The 14,392-nt window shown below is 39.7% G+C and overlaps 1 long non-coding RNA gene and 1 pseudogene across 1 annotated transcript in view; both read right to left on the reverse strand.

The window, feature by feature from the left end:
• LOC105545201 overlaps window positions 1-12,605 on the reverse strand; it is a 60,860-nt gene extending 48,255 nt beyond the window's left edge. The window contains exon 1 of the long non-coding RNA XR_001006885.1: window positions 12,375-12,605. This is a non-coding gene — a long non-coding RNA (uncharacterized LOC105545201). The remainder of the gene's footprint in view (window positions 1-12,374) is intronic.
• LOC105545200 lies at window positions 3,992-5,209 on the reverse strand (annotated as a pseudogene).
• Window positions 12,606-14,392: the final 1,787 nt, after the last annotated feature.

Below are 14,392 nucleotides of genomic sequence, written 5' to 3' on the forward strand. Positions count from 1 at the left end.
TGTTCTTGTTTCTCTAGTTCCTTAAGGTGTGACCTTAGGTTGTCTCCTGTTTAGTTTCTTAGTGAGGTTATATGGATTTTCTCTCTTCTTTTCTTGGTTATTCTTGCTAATGGTCTATTAATTTTATTTATCTTTTCAAATAACCAGCCTTTTGTTTCATTTATCTTTTGTATTGTTTGTTTGTTTGTTTGTTTCAATTTCATTCAGTTCTGTTCTGATCTTGGTTATTTCCTTTCTTCTGCTGGGTTTGGGTTTTTTTCTTGTTTCTCTGGTTCCTTAAGTTCTCTAGTTCCCTAGCCTTAGATTGTCTGTTTGTGCTCTTCCAGACTTTTTGATGTAGGCATTTCGGGCTATGAACTTTCCTTTCAGCACCACCTTGTCTGTATCCCAGAGGTTTTGATAGGTTATGTCATTTTTGTCATTCAGTTCGAAGAATTTTTAAATTTCCATCTTGATTTCGTTTTTGACCCAATGCTCATTCAGGAGCAGGTTATTTAATTTCCATGTATTTGCATGGTTTTGAAGGTTCCTTTTGAAGTTGATTTCCAGTTTTATTCCACTGTGGTCTGAGAGAGTTCTTGTTACGATTTCAATTTTCTTAAATTTATTGAGGCTCTTTTTATGGCCCAATATATGCTCTGTCTTGGAGAAAGTTCCATGCACTGTTGAATAGAATGTGTATTCTGCAGTTGTTGGGTGAAATGTTCTATATATATCTGTTAAGTCCATTTCTTCCAAGGTATAGTTTAAATCCATTGTTTCTTTGTTGACTGTCTGTCTTGATGACCTGTCTCGTGCTGTCAGTGGAGTATTAAAGCCCACCGCTACTATTGTGTTGCTGTCTATCTCATTTCTTAGGTTTATTAGTAATTGTTTTATAACTTTGGGAGCTCTGGTGTTAGGTGCATATATGTTTGGGATTATGCTATTTTCCTGTTGGGCAAGGCCTTTTACCATTATATACTGTCCCTCTTTGTCTCTTTTAACCACTGTTGCTTTAAAGTTTTGTGTGTGTGTGTGTGTGTTTTTGAGATTCAGAAATATTTTATTAGAAAAGTAATGCACATTCATTGTAACATCAGCTTTTATTTCTGTGTACCGTATGAACTTCTCAGAACCGTTCTCCAAAGTTAACTATTTAAAGCTCATTCATGTATCTTATTATGCATCCTACAACAAAGACTAGGAAGCAGGCAAGAATGACTATAAAACACAGCCTAGTTACAGAAAAGTTAATCTATTTTTACATGAAAACATTTTGAAACCAATTTTGTGTTTATTGAAGGATTTTTCTCACGCATATTATTAAAGATTTTTTTTTTCTGTCAGAGTATTAGTTTCCTAGGATTGCTATAACAAATTACCACAAACTGGGTACCTTAAAAGAGCAGAAATATATTCTGTCACCATTCTGGAGGCTAGAAGTGCAAAATCATGTTAGCAGGGTTGGCAACTCCTGGAACTCTGAGGGAGAATCTATTCCATGCATTTTTTCTATCTTCTGATGGTTGCCATGATGTATCACTCCAATCTGTGCTCTAGCTTCATGTGGCATTCTCTCTCCTGTGTCTCTATCTTCTCTTCTTTTTATTTTCCTTTTTTTTTTTTTTTTTTTTTTTTTTGAGACAGAGTCTCGTTCTCTTGCTCAGACTGGAGTGCAGTGGCACAATCTCAGGTCACTGCAACCTCCACCTCCCGGATTCTAGTGATTCTTGTGCCTCAGCCTCCTGGGTAGCTGACATTACAGGCACACATCACCATGCCTGGCTAATAAAAATTAACTGGTATTTTTAGTAGAGATGAGTTTTTGTCATATTGGCCAGGCTGGTCTTGAACTCCTGTACCTCAAGCTATTCACCCAGCTTGGCCTCCCAGAGTGCTGGGATTACAGGCGTGAGCTGTCACACTGGCCATATCTTCTCTTATAAGGAACACCAGTCATGTTGGATTAAGGGCCTGCCCTGCTCCAGTATGACCTCATCTTAGCTACTTACAACCCCAATGACAGTATTTCCAAATAAGGTCACATTCTGAGGCTCTAGGAAGTACGTGAATTTTGGGGGGACACTGTTCAACCCAGTGCATTCAGTATCTATTTAACATAAAAAATCCCACACTATACAGGATGAAAAAATGACTTATGAAATAGATGAATGATTGTTGAATATACAGATGTGATCTTTTATTTTCCAGTCACATACAGGGATAAGAATTTTTGGGGAATATGTCTCATTCACAAATATGTGTTACATGCAAAGAGAAATTTATACATTGTTCAAGTAGGATTCAGGGAATTAACCTAATTGCATTCTCTTGTTTCTATTTGAAGCATATTGTTCTCCAGATTTTTTTTTTTTTTCTAATTCTGATTTCCCTGTAGGATTGTTCAGATTTAAATAAAGCCTGTAAAGCAGAAGTAGTAAACAAGCCTGGGTACTAAAGTTAAATATTATAGAGGTAGTAAAATAAGTCTGAGGTAAATTCATGTATTTAATTCTTATCTATTTTGCCCATACAGTTATGCTGATATTTCATTCCCACCAACTTAAAATTTGTAACCATAATGGAGAATCTTTTTTCTGTATTTGAAAGAAGTTTACTGAGCAAATTGGTATAAATATGATTTCAAGGATAACTATTTAAGAGAATATTTATTTATATGTACCGTTAATCAACATGTCCCCTTCCATACCCCATGTGCCCTTTGACTAATTATCTCCAACTCATCCTTCGGGTCACAATTCAAGTATTATGTTCTCATACCTGGTTTCTGACAACAGATAAAATCCCTACTAGATGCTCTTATAGTACCGTGTACGACTCGTTTGTAGTGTTTGCCACTGTGTCCAATTTATAGTGATTTTTGTGATTATATCTAACATAATTTTCCTCTACTAAACTCTATAGGATGTGGACTGTGGGCCATGTATGTTGTACTTACCTTTACTTTTCTAATGACAAGTTCAGTACTTGCTTGATTTTGCATTTTTACTTTGCTTTCAGTTATTGCTGAATAACTGAATAAATTAGAAGTATATATTACATATAAAAAGTTGACATGTGAATTATGAATCAGTCTCATCAATTTGTTAAAGAATCTTCTACCAAGTACTCTTTTTTGAATAAACTTTTACCCTTGTTACAGTTAGCATATCTTTGTAACACCATTAAGGAAGCATTGATTTTACTATGGTAAATAGTTTTCTATTTCAAGTAGACTTGACTGAGTTATTTTGATTAGCTTAATTAAAAAATACAAGATTCTAATAAGAGACTTTATTACTTGCTAAAGGCATTGTGAGCTATTATTAAAATAAATACAATTGACATGAAAGTTAAGTTTTGTGAAATAATTCTTTGTAAGAATTTTACATTTTCACTTGGCTATATATGAACAAAATGGCCCATATCATACTGAAAAATCCCTTGAAAATAATAGACTATAATTTGAAAAATGAAATTTTGTCAGAACACATATTTAAACTAATATTTTAAAATTTAAAATTTGTAAAAAGCCTACATTTGAGAAAGCTATAGTAATTATTCACAAGTAGGGACATTAAAATTCATCCATAATCATCATTATTTGAGCCAGACAAAGGCTGTTGCAAATTGGAATATCTAAGTTCAAAATTTAGGACATGCAGGTATGATTTGACAGGTTGAGTTTACATATTTAGATAAATACAACATAGTATTATTTAAACAAAATTCCCTGGCCAGAGGAAGGATTGCATTTCAAGAGTCCAATATGATGCAGAGATTAAAGCATTTTTCCAGTCTTGACATGCTTCTGCTCCCTGAGTGGAACTTTCTCTGTCATGGTAATATTTCCTACAGTTTCTTTTTGAGGGAAAAAAAAATGCTAAATGCTATCAATTTTCAGACTGTCCCACACTTAAACCTGTATCAAGACATTCAGGAACATAACACGAGTAAAGATGAGAGAAATTGTGAGAAAAAAATTTTTGAAGAATAAGATGATGGTGCCTTATAATTTGATAGTTCCTCTAAGCTTGGCTGAGCACCCTCTGGGGTTATCTTGTACATCCTGATCTTGTGGACTGAGTACCTTCTTGTGTATCAATTCCCACCTTAAAGGAGCTCTTCTCATAGAGAATTCTTCCATGTTTTCATGATCTGAACCCAGTTACAATGTTTTCATCACTTGCTGTCTAACACTTAGGTTAAACTTTTCTGTCATGCTTATTCCAAGCAAAAATCTTTTGACGATGCGATCCTCTAGTGAATGGAAGGAGAGGGCAACAAGGCGACCACCAGGTCTCCGAAACTTCTGAACTGTCTTCAGTCCTATGTAGAGTTCATTGAGCTCATTGTTCACAAATATGCGAAGAGCCTGGAAAGTCTTGGTGGCAATATGAGTAGATCGCTGTAGCAAGTCTTTTCCTGCATAAATAGCAGAGGGAGGAATTGCTCCTGCAATGATGCTGGCAAGCTGCTCAGTTCTGGTGATGGGGTAGATGCTGCGTGCTGGAGCGATTTTCTTGGCATGCTTCTCCTCCCCATATTTTCTTAGGATAGATGCAAGTGCCTGATGATCTAAAGCATTCCCAACATTAGCAGCAGTGGGCATGTCAAGGTACCTGCCAGCATCCATCCTCATGTCTAAGGGGCCGTCTTTCTGAAGGGAAAAACCTCTTTTGGGAGTATCAAGTTGCATGGAGGAACACCCAAGATCCATAAGAACTCCATCAAAAGTCCCTGGCTGCACTTCAGTTTTCATTAATAAGGCTTCATCCTGGCTGAACTGGCCCAGCATATCTCAGATTTGTTTAGGATACAACTCTGAAAGATGTTCAGCTAATGCATAAGCTGTTGTGTCTCTGTCCAAGGCATACAGAACAATATCAATATCTGACTCCTTCTGTAGAATGGCTTTTATGTGCCCTCCTGAACCAAATGTCATATCTAGAAAAGCCTGTCCTTTTTGTGGTGACCAACAATGAACAACTTCATCCACCATTACTGGAATATGTAATTTAGCCATAGTTTCAAAATCTCTATCTTGAGATCTGTTTAAATCCCGGGCTTGTGTTTGATCTGTTTGCTCCTGGGCTTCATATTCTTTTTATTATTCTGCTGCAGTGTGTATGCTTTCTGGCCAGACACCTAAATTAGGTATGCCAGGTTCCAACCAACATGAAAGATATTCTTTATACATTCCACAAAAATATGGATATTGAAGCATTCTGTAGGTCACCAAATCTGAGGCATGAAGACTTCTCAGTTGGCCTCTAACTTGGTCCAGCGACTACCACTACAGTGCCGGAGAGCCTGAATTTGCCCACTTTAAAGTTTGTTTTGTATGATATAAGAATAGCTACCCCTGGTTGCTTTTGGTGTCCATTTGCATGAAAGCCCTTTTTCTACCCCTTTACTTTAAGTTTATGTGAGTCCTTATGTGTTAGGTGAGTCTCCCGAGGCAGCAGATGGTTGGTGAGTTCTTATCCATTCTGCAGTTCTGTGTCTTTTAAGTGGAGCATTTAGGCCATTTACATTCAATGATAGTATTGAAATGTGAAGTACCATTGCTTCCATTGTGCTCTTTGTTGCCTGTGTACTTTGGTTTTTTGTTTTTTGTTTTTTGCTTTTATATTTTCATTTTATAGGCCCTGTGTTATTTATGCTTTAAAGAGGTTCTGTCTTGATGTGTTTACAGGATTTGTTTCAAGATATAGAACTGCTTTTAGCAGTTCTTGTAGTGGTGGTTTGGTAATGGTGAATTCTCTCAGCATTTGTTTGTCTGAAAACGACTGTATCTTTCCTCCATGTACGTTACTCAGGTTCACCGGATACAAAATTTTTGGCTGATACTTGTTTTGTTTGAGGAAGCTGAAGATAGGTCCCCAATCCCTTCTTGCTTATTAAGTTTCTGCTGAGAAATCTGCTGTTAATCTGATAGGATTTCCTTTACAGGTTACCTGGTGCTTCTGTCTCACAGCTCTAGATTCTTTCCTTCGTCTTAAATTTGGATAACCTGATGACAGTGTGCCCAGGTGAAGATATCTTTGTGCTTCTTGTATTTGGATGTCTAGGTCTCTTGCAAGGCCAGGGAAGTTTTCCTTGATTATTCCCCCAAATATGTTTTTCAGGCTTTCAGAATTCTCTTCTTTCTCAGGTACATCGATTGTTCTTAGGTTTGGTCATTTAACATAATCCCAGACTTCTTGGAGGCTTTGTTCGTATTTTCTTACTCTTTTTTTTTTGTTGGATTGGGTTAATTCGAAGATCTTGTCTTCAAGCTCTGAATTTATTTGTTCTACTTGTTCAATTCTATTACTGAGACTTTCCAGAGCATTTTGCATTTCTAAAAGTCTGTCAACAGTTTTCTGAATTTTTATTTTTTATTTTTCCTTAAGCTGTCTATTTCCATGAATATTTCTCCCTTTACTTCTTGTATCATTTTTTGGATTTCCTTGCTTTGGGCTTCACCTTTCTCTGGTCCCTCCCTAATTAGCTTAATAACTAACCTCCTGAATTCTTTCTGGAATTCAGGAACGTGTTTTCTGGTTCCTTCTCATTTGGGTAGGCTCTGTCAGAGGGAAGGTCTAGGGCTGAAGGCTGTTGTTCAGATTCTTTTGTCCCATGGGGTGTTCCCTTGATGTAGTACTCTCTCTCTTTTCCTATAGATGTGGCTTCCTGTGAACTGAACTGCAGTGATTGTTGTCTCTCTTCTGGGTCTAGCCAGCCAGCAAGTCTACCTGACTCCGGGCTGGTACCAGGGTTTGTCTGCGCAGAATCCTGTGATGCGAACCGTCTATGGATCTCTCAGCCAGCACCTGTTCCAGTGGAGGTGGTGGAGGGTGTAATGGACTCCGTGAGGTTCCTTAGCTTTAGTGGTTTAATGCTCTATTTTTGTGCTGGTTGGCCTCCTGCCAGGAGGTGGCGCTTTCCAGAAAGCATCAGCTGTAGTAGTGTGGAGAGGAACCAGCAGTAGTTGGGGCCCTAGAACTCCCAAGATTATGTGCCCTTTGCTTTCCACTACCAGGGTGGATAGGGAAGGATCATCATGTAGAGGCAGGGCTAGGCGTGTCTGAGCTCAGACTCTCCTTGGGTGGGTCTTGCTGCAGCTGCTGTGGGGGAAGGGGGTTAGATCCCCAGGCCACTGGAGTTGTGTACCTAGGAGGACTATGGCTGCCTCTGCTGAGTCATGCAGGTTATCAGGGATGTGGGGGAAAGCCAACAGTCACAGGCCTCATGCAGCTCCCAAGCAAACTGAAGGGCCAGTCTCACTCCCACTGCACCCCCCACCAACAGCCCCAAGTCTATTTCCAGGTGGAGGGCAAGATGGGTTTGAAAACTTGCCCCAGGCTATCTGCCTCCCAGCTGTGAGAGAAAAGGGCTTTAGTTCTTCCTCTGCCTGTGAAGTCTGCATACCCAATTTGTGCCCTGCCCCGAATTCTGGCCAGGAGGCTTCTCCTCTCGTTCAAATTGTTACAAAGTTCAGCTAGAGAATTCTTTCCCCCTGTGGAGTTTTACCCCCTGTTCCTCTGGCCACCCTCCCAATGGATCCCTGTGGTGCCAGGCAGGAATGGGCTGCTTGGGGACCCAGTGAGCTCCCAGGGCCTTTCTGCTGCTTCCTCTACCCTTGTATTTCACTCCTCTCTCTAACTTGACTCAGCTCCAGGTAAAGTCGGAAACTTCTCCTGCAAACAGATCTTCAGCTTCTCCAGTGGGGGTGTGTATTTGGGAGAGGCAGTCTCCCTTTCCCATCTCCACAACTGGGGCGCTCACAGTATTTGGGGTGTCTCTCGGGCCCTGCAGGAGCAGTCCATTTTCCTTCAGAGGGTCTATGGGTCTTCTTGGGATTGCTGGTTTCTTCTTGCAGTGGATCTGGAGCTAAAATTCACAGTGCAAGCCTCCGCATGCTGGTCTGTCTGGAGCTGCAATCTAGTCCTGCCTCCCGTCTGCCATGATCCCCTGAATCCCCAAGAAAGAATTTAGTATCAATTATTGGCCTACAGTATAAACTCCTTGAGATCAGAGACAACCTTTTTGTTCTCAATGTCTAGCACCTAATGTTAATCCTCTCAATTATTCTTAAACTATTGAATGGGATATGATGCCTCTCCTAAGGATCTTTGCAATTAAAACCTTATCTCTAAATAGAATGAAAGATTTAATCTCCTAATAAAGACATTACAAGGGAAGTGGGGCATAGAAGGTATTTTTTGCAGAACATCCTTCCAGTATTCCTGAAAAAAATATCACATTGGTTGACTTTCTTGTCTGAACATGAAGCAGGTTAGAGTGCTGGAAGCAGATCTGGTGAGAGGAACCCATCAATCCTCCTCCCCTGAGAGGTGAGCATTGGCAGTAAAGAGATGGGCACATTCAAATGGTATGAGTTTAACGAAGGACTATTAAAAGGAACCCAACAATAGATAATCAAGTATTCTGGGAATAGCATATAAAGGAGCTGTTACGACTCTCATGCCTGAAAAGACAAGGGCACAGGCAATCTAATAGGAGTTGTAGCCTTCAGTAGAGGCAGTCAACCCACAATGACTGGGCAGGGAGGGAGATGAGGGAATAAAAACCCTGATCTCATTCTCCTCTCCTCCTACCTACCTAGCTCTTCCTGGGGCTTCACTGACCAAAATCAACTAGGAGCTAAAAAGTAAGGGAACCCATAGGAGCAGACTAATAAGAATCAACCTGCTAGGACAGAGCAGGATGGAAAAAAGCAGAAGGTGGACCTGGAGTGGCAGATGGAAAGGATCCAGCCTTCTACTGAAATAGCTCGCTGACAAGCATGACAAATTCCATGCAAGCTTTGGCAGGACAAGCCCAGTTCTGACCCCTGATTCCAAAATCTGTTCACCTCTGGTCTCCACAGGTCTGCCCTCATGAGAGTACGAGCAAGAGTCACCATACCTAGGAGAAAATTATCAGAGTTTAATGTTTATTTCAAAGCCACAAAAAAGCACCTCTACTTTATCCAAGCTTTGCCTGAGGTGGGAAATGTTGTATTTTAAAGCCTTGATTTAAGTAAGAAAGTCTCTCCACTCCCAAAACTGAATGATGTGGATGGCTGATTCCACGGTCCTGCCCACAGCCCAGTCACATCTCAACCCACCTGAAAGTTTCCAAGCTCTTTAAAATGACCACGTCTGCTGGGTTCCAGGTCTATAGGCTCCTTTCTGTGAAGACAAAAGAGCTTAGCTGTCTTGTAAGATTGGAATAATCTTTTGAAGCAGCAGCATTCTGGTGGAGAATAATAACTTCCCATAGCTTCTTGCAAGTGCAGCTTGCTGGAAAGGAATAGTGTTCCCCACCCGCCCGCACCCCCCTGCCCCCTGCCCAGAGGGCTTTATGAGAAAACAAACTGGAAAGATCTGTTGGAGCCACAAAAGCAGATTCTCTTTCTCCTTCTTTTCTCCTTTATATCTCATTTTACTTTAGCCATAAAACACGCATCGGATTGTAGAAATTCAAGCCCATCTCAGCTTGAATGAGGCCAATTTCCGTGCTGATGAAATAGTTGACAGCAATGCAGGCTTGTTCATTCTTCACTGAAATGGGTTCCCCACCAAAATTCACAGGAATATACCAAGAATCTAATGAAATAAAAGTTTTTAGAAATCCCTTTGAAAAATATACCAGAATAATCAAAGATTCTATATTAGTAAAAGGCCTTAATAGTACCCTTTCGTATATAAATGTAGTCCTCCTTGCTTGGGAACCAACTGTCAAAAGACCATAAGTTTCAAAAGAATGGGTTTAAGGTAAGCCAATATGATGTCAAATTTTGTGGAGTCCAGATGGTTCTGTCAAGCTTGTCTTTGGCTGCTTGGCTTGTGGGGATTTTTCTTCTGAGAACTAAATAAACGTGGGTGGTAGAAACATAGCTAGCAACCTAAGAAATACACATGAATCACTGTAGTAAATGTTTCAGAGTATATGCCCATTCTGAGCTCCACTTCATCAATCCTCCTCCCCCTGAGAAGTGAGACCCTGAAGCCACGTCATTGCCATGTCTCCACCACTTGTTGACCACAGCTAATTAGACCAAAAGTAGATACTTAACTCAGAAAAACCAATTCAGAATCTATACTGTCAGAAAAAAAAAAAAAGTCTTTCATCATTTGGTATTGGGACACAGAAAGGTCAGTAAAACTACCTATAGGCAATCATCTTATAAACTGATAGAAACTTGACTAAAGGCCACCATTTAGAGGCAGCTATGACATTCCATACATAAACATGGCAGAAGAATCAGCCTTGAGGAATAAAAAAAAAAAAATGAAGCCACTAATAGAGATTAGAAGATATAAAAGACCATATACTCCAAAGAGAGATATGAATACAGATAGGAGAGGTCTGCCTTGAATTATGTTGACTTTCCAGGTCCTGTTTCCAGTCCCTACTGAGGCCTGATTGTAGGTATTGCCCTTAAGATCTTGGAGATATCCTTGTGTCTGTTCAAGAAATACCTCCTTTTGCTTAACCCACTTTGGATTTTACCATCAAAATTATTTGTGGACATAATTAACTCTGGAAAACGCAAATCAGTCATCTCAGGGCTTTAGCTTCCAGAAGCAATATCATGTAGGCACAGGGATTCCCAAAAAAGTGTTGAGCCTGGTTCTCTAACATCAGGATGGAGTATGTTAAAGGGAATTTTTCTACAGGATTGAAGGAGACAGGATGATTGGCAGTCCATCCACAGAAGATGGAGTTACATGAGGCAGCTATTAATTCCCTGGCACTGGTAGGTGGGTAGGGTATGTTAGGGGCAGGGATTCTTCAAGGGACTTGCTTCCTTACTCTGTTTTTTTTCAATGCTTTACACTCAGCAGAACCCCAAGACGTGTGTTTACATTTTGCTGTCACCCGTAGCATTGCCTGTTTTATGCATCAACCTGATCTTCATGTTAACCATACCAAGCTTATGATGTTGTACTGACCCTACCGAATCACACTTGTTTAATTCAGCAAAGATAAAAACATTAAAGTTAACTTTAAAGCAATGCCTGATAAAATATGTAACATTTCCTTAAAAATGACACAATGTACTTTTATTTTTCAAAGCTCTTGTTTGTTGTTGATGTAACATCTCCAGGTAGTGATAAATTTTGGGTTATGTGCCCTATTTCAAAAGGCTTCTTACGTATTCTATGTTCTCCCTATAGAAATCCCATGAGTCTGGAAGCGCAGGCATTAATAAACTTATTTAAATGGAAAAAGTGAGGCTCAGTAAGTGAGATGCAGCTACCCAATGTTTTTCAGCTAATATGTGAATGAGTAGGGACACAAATTCAGAAGTTGTAACTCTGAAACCTATATTCTTTCCACTATAGAAGAAGTGTAGAATTCTGAAAAATGTCTAAAATACAGTCTTTATTGTGGGAACCTATTTAACATGGGTTCTCACTACAGTGTTTCTAGTTAATAAAACATGAGAGTAAGACTATATCTGACTCGTTCATACATTCCTAGCACCTAGAAGAATATGGAATATGTGAAAGGTGTGTGACTTGGGGTGGGCCTGCCAGAAGCAAACTCTGAAATAAGGATTCATGTGAAAATGAATTATTAGGAGGTGTTCTCAGGAAACCAATAGGGATCTAAGGAAATGAGACTAGGAAGGGAAGGAAATCAAGCAAGGATAGTACATTAATTCCCAAGGATAGTAACTTTGAGTCAATCCCATAGGCAAGTTCTGGAGAGAGTCTAGGTCACACCTCAGAGTGGTCCCCATAAGGGGAAACTGACTGGAGCATTTATTTCTTCCTACCTATCAATCATTTTTTAAGGGATGCGCACAGAGGAATGTAAATTTCCAGGCACTTTTAGTTATTCAGGTGAAATGGGTCTTTGTCAGCTTGAGGGCAAATCTTTGACAATGCAACATAGACGCTGGCTTTCGAGAGTTAACAGCACACCAGGATTCATGTGCACAAAAATGAAAAAGGGGTCCAAGGAAATATGAACAGCAACAGCACAATGATGGCATCTGGCACAGTGTTCAATAAATAGTTGTTGAATGAAAGAAATTGAGGAAGGAAGGATGAAAAAAGGCAGGAAGGAAGGGAGAAAAGATGTAGTATTATCTAAATATCCTAGCAACATTTGGAGATAGATACATTTTTCTCCATTTTTCTGATGAAGTAACTGAAGCTCAGAATGGTTACAAAATTTGCTGAGGTAACACAGCTTGTAATAGTAGAGCCAAAATGCAAGCATGTCTACCTAGCTCCAAAGCCTCTGTACTTTCACTGCTCTATCACGTCGAACTGTCATTCACATGCTGCCTGACCTCCATAGAAACTGCCTGACCACCTTTTTTAACCCACCAAGAGTCCACTGTCTTGGGTGAAAATCTGGATCATTTTGTAGCATCCACATACCTTTGTCCCAAGCACACATCTTCTCTTGTGCCCTAAGATCTTGTCCATTTGAAACAGGATTAGAAAAAAGTTGGACATACAGATGTTCAGATAAAAAGTGTTGACACCATTCCCTATGCAAAAACAATGAAAGATGCCAAGGCCTAATGAAGAGTCCAGTCTCCTGAAATCTCCTGGCATTTTCAGCAGACTGCAGTTTTCTGAGAATGTCTGTGTTTTCCAGAGCATGTCTGCTCAGAATGTATGAGCCAAAACCTCCTAGGGATTTTCCATCAGTTGTTTATATTGTGCCTGGATCTACTCGAATGAGTTTATTATAAATAAGATAGAGCGATGGTATTTTTTCATGAATTGAGACTGAAAATTGGTTTTAAATATTGTTTTCAGCTCTAGACTAACTATAAATGGCATTTAGACTGATTGCACTATTAGCAGGTAAAGGGTGCTGAGTTTTAAGGGATTACAACCTGATTTAATATAATTATGAAACCAAATTATAATTAGAGGGGTTTGGTAGGAGGTTATAAGAAGCAGCTATTTCCTTTTTTGTATAATACTAAAACATATCCTATTAAACAGACAATTTTCTTTCAAAAGAAGAGAAAGGAAATTGAATTTTAAATGTTCCCAGGCTTAGTGCTCTAGTTGTGGCATTAACCAGCCTCTGCTTTCCTCTAGGATTCTTCTATCTTTCTCCACCAGTCTCCATCACATCCATCCAATCTGTCTCATTAAACATCCTAACCACCCTCTTAACTTTAATTTCAAAACAGGACTAAACTAAGGCTGATAAGAGGTCATTGGGTCTATTAAGGGTATTCCTTAGGGCAAAACTGTGAAATCAGATTGAATTTCATCTTTACCTTCCTGTCTTGTGCCTTCTTAACCTTTCAGTGCCCCCCTCATCCCCCACCAAGTTTCCAGAGTGGTCATACCGTGAAGAATTGATGATTGATAATCACTTAAGTTGTGGAGCTGTTTCAAAGCCACTGCCTTTTACAGTAGACCAAAATTAATAAATAAATAATGTTTAACCTAAAAGGGGCTTCCTGAAGCTTCACAAAGCAGTCCACATAAAGTATGATCTAGTTCACTTGATGGGCTATGTAAACTAAGATAATGCCTGCCTTTACAACTCTTTTTAATAAGAAATTTAACCTCCCCATAATGGAGAAAATACAACCTTAGCACAGATGATTACTCCACAGAACTATATCTCTGTTAATCTCCCCTCTGGACATCAAGGTAACCTCAGCTTTGTCCTAGATGACACACAGCTGACCACAGAAATATAAATCCCAGACAGCCCAGCATAGTTCAGAAAAAACATTCAACCTGTAAACTCATGAGGAGTCTACCTGAGTCTCCTCATGGCTCAACAAATGGAGGTTGTTTTAAGCAACTTAGCTTTAGAGTGGTTTGTTATGCGGCAGTAGCTAACTGATTCAGGACTAGTACCTCATCATGTATAAGCTAACATTATACAGAGCATATACAAAAAAAGAAGTACCCTGGAAGAAAGACAGATGATCTTAGACTATAACTATGTGAATAAACACACACACACACACACACACACACACACACACCCCATGATACACTGTATTCCTTTACTATTTGATCCATCAAACATGAAAAGGATAGGTTTAGACACTGCTCATAATTTATGAAAATTAATGCCATGGTTTGGATACTTTGGCCCTGCCAAGTCTCATGTTGAAATCTGATCACCAGTGTTGCTGGTAGGGCCTGATGGGAGGTATTTGGATCCTGGGAGCAGATCCCTCATGAATGACTTGGTGCCATTCTCTCAGAGGAGTGAGTTCTCACTCTAAGTTCCTGTGAGAACCAGTTGTTGAAAAGAGCCTGACACCTCTCTCTCTGTGTCTCTCTCTCTCTCCCTGCTATGTGATCTCTACATGCCAGCTCCCCTTTGCCTTCCATCATGAGTGGAAGCACCATCATGAATGGAAGCAACTTAAGCCCCTCACCAGATGTGGATTCCGGTGCCATGCTTC

This window comes from Mandrillus leucophaeus, unplaced genomic scaffold, assembly GCF_000951045.1.
Source record: "Mandrillus leucophaeus isolate KB7577 unplaced genomic scaffold, Mleu.le_1.0 Scaffold321, whole genome shotgun sequence".
NCBI classification, from domain to species: domain Eukaryota; kingdom Metazoa; phylum Chordata; class Mammalia; order Primates; family Cercopithecidae; genus Mandrillus; species Mandrillus leucophaeus.